General features: G+C 38.4%; 1 non-coding gene across 1 annotated transcript; it reads right to left on the bottom strand.

Moving 5' to 3' along the window:
- Positions 1–236: 236 nt before the first annotated feature.
- On the bottom strand, positions 237–343 carry LOC115855709 (U6 spliceosomal RNA). The gene has a single exon (XR_004040553.1). It is a non-coding gene; the product is annotated as a U6 spliceosomal RNA (small nuclear RNA).
- Between the last annotated feature and the right edge of the window lie 8,373 nt (positions 344–8,716).

The raw sequence follows: 8,716 nt of genomic DNA on the forward strand, positions 1-8,716 counted from the left end.
TTGAGATAAGAACTTTTGAGATCTACGCTCTTAGCAGCTTTAAAATATATCATACAGCAGTGTTAACTATAGTCATCATGTTGTACATTGCATCCTTAGTACTTATTTATCTTATAACTGGAAGTTTGTAACTTTTGACCACCTTCACCCAATTCTCTTACCTCCCACCACTTTGCCTCTGGTAAATCTGTTCTCTTTTTCTATGAGTTTGGGCTTTTTTTTTAGCCTTCATATATAAAAATATGGAACACTACATGTATTTGTACGTCATCCTGGTGCGGGGGCCATGCGAATCTTCTCCGTATTGTTCCAACTTTAGTACATGTGCTGCTGAAGTGAGCATCCTGCTACTTTTATTAAGGCTCCAAATCAGTAAGAGAGGTTTTCCAGTAAACTGAGGCACTCGTCCTAACACACATGGTCACTGCACAGGCTAGCAGTGCCCTTAGTTTATGACACCTCTCTCTTGTCCCTCAATTTCCCACTACAAATAGGAAAATTTCAAGAAAAGGAAAGTCCAGCTTCCCTATTGCCTATGTTTTCAAAAAAGTGTATAAGAAGGTCCTTGTGCAAAAAATTCTATAAGAGGGTCCTATATCCTATAAGAGGGTCCTTGAGGAGGGTGATTAGGACAGCCTATCTGACCAGCAGTAGAACTGGTTCACTATGCAGACTCTGACTATTTACCTCTGTTATGAGACTGGCGCAGATTTTGTAGGAAATGTTCCCCTAAATTCTGCAGCAGCCAAGATTTCAGATGGTGGAACTTGTTTATAAAATAAATCCAGACACTCACTTTAGGAACCGGTCAACAAATAGTTACTGAGGATGCTTAGAAAGATGAGTACTGAGGTTACAGTTTCTTCTGCAGCTTAGAATCAGAGATGATGGGCAGGAGCTCCTTTAGTTTTACGGGCTTCCGTTTCTCCAGCCACACACATTTAACAAAAATGAATGGTTAGACATTCATTTGGGGTGCTTGTGTATGATTCAAAAAGAACTTGTTCCTTATAAAATTTATTGTTAAATGACTCATTACAGGATGATGATGAAATTAAGCCTTCTAATTTAAAGAGTTATGCAAATATTCTTTTAAAAGTCAACCTTGTGAGGTATAATTTCATATAATAAAATACATATATTTCAAGTGTACAGTTCAATAAATGTATACACTCACATCACCATCATCATAGTCAAGATATAGCACATTTCCTCACACCAGAAAGCTCCCTCATGTACATCCTTTGCAGTCAGTCTCTGCTTCCAACTACTGCCCCAGGCAACAATTGATCTCATTTTTATCACTATAGATTAGTTTTTCCTCTTCTAGTATTCATGTAAATGGAATCAGACAGTATGCATATTTTTTGTGTTGAGTTCCTTTCACTCAGCATGAGGTTTTTGAGACTCATCCACATTGTTGCCTTTATCAGTAATTTATATTTTTATTGCCGAATAGTATTTAACTGTGTTAATAACACAATTTGTTAGCCTATTGGTGGATACTTGGGTTGTCCCAGTTTTGGGCTATTATGAACAAAGTTGCTATGAACAGTCTTTGGGTGGATATATGTTCTTTTTTCATTTTGGTAAATACCTGGGAGTGGAGTAGCTGATTCGTATGATAAGTATGTTTAACTTTAAAAGAAACTGTCAAACTGTTTTCCAAAGTGGTTGTACTATTTTCCACCCTCAATAGCAAGATAACTAACTGTTCTCAATCTTCTTCAATACTTGGTATTGTCAGCCTTTTAAAAGGATGTGGAGTGGTATCTATCTAATGAATATGTAGTGGTATCTGATCTTAGCTTTGATCTGCAATTTCCTTATAACTATGATGTTTAACATGTCTTCTTGTGCTTATTAGCCACGCATGTATCTTCTTTGGTGAAGTGTCCGTTCAAGTCTTCTGCCCATCAAAAAATAATTAGATTGTATTATTATTATTGAGTTGTAAAAATTTTAAACTATATTCTGGCTATAAACCCAGTGTCATATACGTATTGATATTACACAAACTTCTCAGTCTGTAGCTTGCCATTTCGTCATTTCTTAAAAAAGTCTATTTTGCCCTACTTCTCACCTCCTTCTCCTTCAGGTCTCTAATTACATATATTTAGGCCATTTTCTGCTGTCCTACAGGTCTCTAAGGATATGTTTTTTTTCTTCAATCTATTTTCTCTCTATTCATTAGCTTGGATAATTGCTATAGATTTGCCTTCTTATGTTCAAATTCACCGGTGACTTTTTTCCTCTCATCTCTGATCTACTGCTATTTTTTTTGTCATGGTAATTTTTCAGTTCTAAAATTTCCATTTAGCTCTTTTTTATGGTTTACATTTCTATGCTGAGAGTCCCTACTTTTTAACTCATGATGTCCCTATTTTCTTAATTCTTTGAACATATTTATAGTAGCTGCTTTAAAGCCCGTATCTTCTAAATCCATCATCTCAGTAATGTTGGGACTGGTGTTTTTCCCTTAACTATGGGTCATTTTGCCTTTTTTTGTTTTTGTTTTGTGCATGTCTAGTAATTTTTTTAACATCTTAATTGGAGTATAATTGCTTTACAATGGTGTGTTAGTTTCTGCTTTATAACAAAGTGAATCAGTTATACATATACATATGTCCCCATGTCTCCTCCCTCTTGCGTCTCCCTCCCTCCCACCGTCCCTATCCCACCCCTCTAGGTGGTCACAAAGTATCGAGCTGATCTCCTGTGCTATGCAGCTGCTTCCCACTAGCTATTGGTTTTACATTTGGTAGTGTATATATGTCCATGCCACTCTCTCATTTTGTCCCAGCTTACCCTTCCCCCTGCCTGTGTCCTCAAGTCCATTCTCTAGTAGGTCTGCGTCTTTATTCCCATCCTGCCCCTAGGTCTGCGTCTTTATTCCCATCCTGCCCCTAGGTTCTTCATGACCACTTTTTTTTTTTTTTTAGATTCCGTATATATGTGTTAGCATACGGTATTTGCTTTTCTCATTCTGACTTACTTCACTCTGTATGACAGACTCTAGGTCCATCCACCTCACTACAAATAACTCAATTTCGTTTCTTTTTATGGCTGAGTAATATTCCATTGTATATATGTGCCACATCTTCTTTATCCATTCATCTGTTGATGGACATTTAGGTTGCTTCCATGTTCTGGCTATTGTAAATAGAGCTGCAGTGAACATTGTGGTACATGACTCTTTTTTATGTCTAGTAATTTTTAAAATTGTGTACTGCATGTTGTTGGTGGTGCATTGTATAGGCTCTGTACTTTTGTTGTCTTCCTTTGAGAAGTGTTACCATTTCTTCTATTAGGCAGCTCATTTACTGGTTGATTACCTTGCACTCTGTAGGCTTGTCTTTATGCTTTGCTAGGGGACACCTATTGGAAAACTCAGCATGTTTCCCAAGGCCTTCTACCTTTGCAGGTCTCAACCTCTAAATTCAGCTTTCACTGAAGATCTTTTAAAGGCTTGGTTTTAGACTTTGTTAGGGTGGGCATGGAGTGGACCTTACCCTAAAGCATGTTTCTAGTTTTCTCTGGTGTCCTAGATACATGCCTTTTGTGTTAATAAATTGATAACAAGGTCTTGCCACTCTGGCTTGGCCAGAACCTCCATGTCTTCTAGCACTGTTTTGTATCTAGTATCTTTATTCTGTTCTTGTCTCTATGGTGACTGTTCTGTATAGTTACTACAAGCCTCAGGTACTCTTGCCATGGACATGTGCATCTTAGGATTCACAGAGAACCTCCTGCATAACTTCTGGGTTTCTCCCTTCTCTCTAGCCCCTACATACCTGCTTTACTTTCTGATGCTTTGCCCTGCAGATTCTGATTGCTTCAGCTTTCCTGGACTCTGACCTCTGCCTCTTCAGCTCAGCGGGATCATTGTGCTCCGCTTGGATTCTAGCTTGCTATGTCATGGTTGGATAAGTGTGCCCAGGTAGAGATCCAGGGAAATCATGGGGCTCACTTTATGAATTTCTCCTCTCTCAAGGGTCACAACATTGTGTTTACTATTGTCCAATGTTTAAAAACAATTGCCTCATGCACTATCTCTAATTTTATTGTTTATAACAGAAGGGTTAGTCCAATACCAGTTGCTCCACATCTGGAAGTGAAAGGTTACAAGATGTGCTCTTAAGGATTCAGTTAGGTAAAGAAGAATGGATTTATCCCCAAAGGGACCCCAAAGCTTCTGTTTGGACTGAAAAAGCATTTTTAATAGTCATGAACCCCGTCATATGGCTCAGGACCCTGGCCCTATTCATAGGAAGTTAGTATGGTGGGGTCGAGTATAGTTTCTCTATGTTGTTTCCAAAAATTGAGTCTAAGAGCCATCTATTCTCTCTAAGAAATTGAAAGAGGGTCTCTAAAAATAATTGTGTAGTAGTAGTTTTGGTAATAATAAATTACTATTATCGAGTACTTAATGTTCTAGATGTTGTTCTTTTTTTATTAAAAAAATCTTTTTTGATGTGGACCATTTTTAAAGTCTTTATTGAATTTGTTACAATATTGTTTCTCTTTTATGTTTTGGTTTTTTGGCTGAGAGGCATGTGGGATCTTAACTCCCCGACAGAAGATCGAACCTGCCCCCCCTGCATTGGAAGGTGAAGTCTTAACCACTGGACCACCAGGGAAGTCCCTAAATGTTGTTCTTAAGGATTTATTTTTATTAACCAATTTATTCTTTGTAATAACCCAATCTTCAAGTACTAATTACTACCTGAATATTATAATTACTAATTAATAATCTTGTTTGGAGATTAGAAAATTGAAGTACTAATAGGTTAAAAAACTTTCCTGAGGTGACACATCTGGTAAGTGGTAGATATGGGAGGTCTATAGAAAGCCTTTGCCAGTTTCTATCATAGAAATGTTACACAGCATATAGGATCTTAGAAACACTGTGTCTTTTCTTTCTTTTTTAACATCTTTATTGGAGTATAATTGCTTTACATTGTTGTGTTATTTGCTGCTGTATAACAAAGTGAATCAGCTATACGTATATATATATCCCCATATCCCCTCTGTCTTGCGTCTCCCTCCCACCCTCCCTATCCCACCCCTCTAGATGGTCACAAAGCACAGAGCTGATCTCCCTGTGCTATGCAGCTGCTTCCCACTAGCTATCTATTTTACATTTGGTAGTGTATATATGTCCATGCCACTCTCACTTCGTCTCAGCTTACCCTTCCCCCTCCCCATGTCCTCAAGTCCATTTTCTACATCTGTATCTTTATTCCTGTCTTGTCCCTAGGTTCTTCAGGACCTTTTTTTTTTTTTTTAAGATTCCATATATATGTGTTAGCATATGGTATTTGTTTTTCTCTTTCTGACTTACTTCACTCTGTATGACAGACTCTAAGTCCATCCACCTCACTACAAACAACTCAATTTCATAGAAACACCAAGTGTCTTAATGTGTAAATGAATAGGTGAGTTTGTGAGGGTGTTTGTGAACACGTATGAGCATGTGAGAGTGTGTGTGGGTATGTAAGGGCTCCTATCTCAGGGTCTTCCAAAATGCTGTTCTTTCCCTTGACTACCCCTCTTCACCTTCAGCCAACTCAATCTTATCCTTCAGGGTTTAACTTCAATATCACTGCTTCAAGGATGATTTGTTACATGCTTTCATAATATGTTATTCTTTATTTCTTCCTATCACTATTGTAATTGAATTTACAGAAATATTTATTTAATAGGTGTCTTTTCCACTAGACTGTAGGCTGCATGGGGCCTGTTTCCCACCATGTCTCCAACACGTAGCATGGTTTCTGTCATGGAGTATGTGCTCAATGTGTATTTGTTGAATCAATGAATGAATGTCCAAGAGTAAGTAAGTTTCCCTTCTCATGTTGTTATAAACTGATTTATCTTTGAGAATTGCATAATTTTTTTGCCTTTCCCTCCAATTAAAAAAAGTTACATATAGTAAAATTTATTCTTTTTGGTATATAGGTCTATGAGTTTTTACAAAAGTAAAGAGCCAGGTGCAACTGACACGGGCTTAATTTCCAAAATATCCAAACAGCTCATACAACTCAGTAACAAAAAAGTCAACCCAACCAAAAAATGGGCAGAAGACCTAAATAGACAGTCCTCCAAAAGAGACATACAGATGGCCAATAGGCACATAAAAAGATGCTCACCATCACTAATTATTGGAGAAATGCAAGTCAAAAATACAGTGAGGTATCACCTCACACTGGTCAGAATGGCCATCATTAAAAAGTCTACAAATAACAAATGCTGGAGAAGGTGTGGAGAAAAGGGAACCCTCCTGCACTGTGGGTGGGAATGTAAATTGGTGCAGCCACTATGGAAAACAGTATGAAGGTTTCTTAAAAAACTAAAAATAGAGTTGCCGTATGATCCAGCAATCCCACTCCTGGGCATACATCCAGAGAAAACTCTAATTCAAAAAGATACATTCACCCAAATGTTCATAGCAGCACTATTTACAATAGCCAAGACATGGAAGCAACCTAAATGTCCTTTGGTAGAGGAATAGATAAAGCAGATGTGGTACATATATACAATGGAATATTACTCAGCCTTAATAAAGAAAGAAATAATGTCATTTACAGCAACATGGATGGACCTAGAGATTTTCATACTAAGTGAAATAAGTCAGACAGGGAAAGACAAATACCATATGATATCACTTATATGTGGAATCTAAAATATGATACAGAAGAACTTATTTACAAAACAGAAACAGACTCACAGACATAGAAAACAAACTTACAGTTACCAACAGGGAAAGGGAGTGAGGGAGAGATAAATTAGGAGTTAGGGATTAGCAGATACAAGCTACTACATATAAAATAGATAAACAAGAAGGTCCTACTGTATAGCACAGGGAACTATATTCAGTAATCTGTAACAAACTGTAATAGAAAAAAGAATACAAAAAAGAAATATGTATATATATTCTTGCTGAACATCAGAAACTAACACAACATTGTAAGTCAACTATACTTCAGTTAAAAACAGAGTCATATAGCTACCGTAATAGTCAAGGTGTAGAACAATTCATCCCTCTCCCCACAAAAAACTCCCTCTTGATAAGCCTTTGTAGTCACTCTACCCCCAACTTTTACTCTTGGGCAACTGCTGAAGATTGCTTATTTTACATTACCCTGGCTCTTTTCTTTTCCATCCTGCCTTATCTAAGTTCAGCTATCTTACTGCTCCTTAGCACTCCTGAATACTTTATCAGAGAAATGAAATTGCATCTGGACAGTTGCCTTACCCATTTATGTCCCACATGGAGTCATTTAAGCAAATAACTTGACTACCTGGAAGGGTAAGAAGAGGGACACTAGGCTACTTGATTTTTTGTCAGTGGCCTGTTACTCTCTTAACGGCTCCAGCAACTGTATGCATCCCTATTTCACTATCCTTGCCTTAATTCAGGCTTCTTGATCTCGTCCAGATCATTGCAATAGCCTTCATATTAGTTTCCATGCCTCCAGTACTTCTTTGCTTATGTTTAATCGCTACGTTTCCCCCAGAGAGACCTTGCTGAGACTCTAAGACCTCAGACTCTTCGTTGGCACCTTATTGAGCCTCAGCACCTCAGCATATCATTCGGGCTCCTCGTGGTCCCCTGCCTGCTTCTGCAGAATCATCCTTATTGGGTCTTTTTCCTTGTATTCTGTGATGTTCCCGTTGTCCCAAATGATTTGCCATTTTCCAAATATGCCATGGGTTTTATGTCTTTATGCTTCTGTTCACGCTGCCCCAAAAGGCTTTCCTTGCTGCGTCTCCTCCATGAACACCCCTTCCTTATGGAAGACTCAACACAGGCCAGCTCTTGCATTCTTCTCAAAGACCACTTAACGATTCCCTCTTTTGTGCCCATGGTCACCTGTCCACCCGCTTTGCCACAACACCCATTATTCCTTATTGTAAGCCCATGCTCACATATTTGTCTCCCGTTTCCTAGAAACAAAGCCCTTTGAGGTCAGGTCTGTCTGTCTCTTATTCCCTTTGAATCCTGAGTGCCTAGTGCTGTGTCTGCCATATAGTGGGCGCTCAATACACATCTGCTGAATGCAATAATGGATAGAGTTATTACTGTAGTATTAGCGGGCTGGCCAAAAATTTCGTTTGGGTTTGGCTGCAAGCTGTTATGGCCAAACCCGAACGAAATTTTTGGCCAACCCAATACATTTGCACTTTAATAACTTCCATAAACCTGTTTTTTTTTTTAAACATCTTTATTGGAGTATAATTGCTTTACAATGGTGTCTTAGTTTCTGCTTTACAACAAAATGAATCAGTTATATATATACATATGTTCCCATATCTCTTCCCTCTTGCATCTCCCTCCCTCCCACCCTCCCTAACCCACCCCTCCAGGAGATCACAAAGCACCGAGCTGATCTCCCTGTGCTATGCGGCTGCTTCCCACTAGCTATCTATTTTACGTTTGGTAGTGTATATATGTCCATGCCACTCTCTTGCTTTGTCACAGCTTACCCTTCCCCCTCCCCATATCCTCAAGTCCATTCTCTAGTGGGTCTGTGTCTTTATTCCTGTCTTACCCCTAGGTTCTTCATGACATATTTTTCCCCTTAAATTCCATATATATGTGTTAGCATACGGTATTTGTCTCTCTCTTTCTGACTTACTTCACTTTGTATGACAGACTCTAGGTCTATCCACCTCATTACAAATAGCTCAATTTCATTTCTTTTTATGGCTG

The sequence above is a fragment of the Globicephala melas genome, chromosome 4, assembly GCF_963455315.2.
Source record: "Globicephala melas chromosome 4, mGloMel1.2, whole genome shotgun sequence".
Taxonomy (NCBI): domain Eukaryota; kingdom Metazoa; phylum Chordata; class Mammalia; order Artiodactyla; family Delphinidae; genus Globicephala; species Globicephala melas.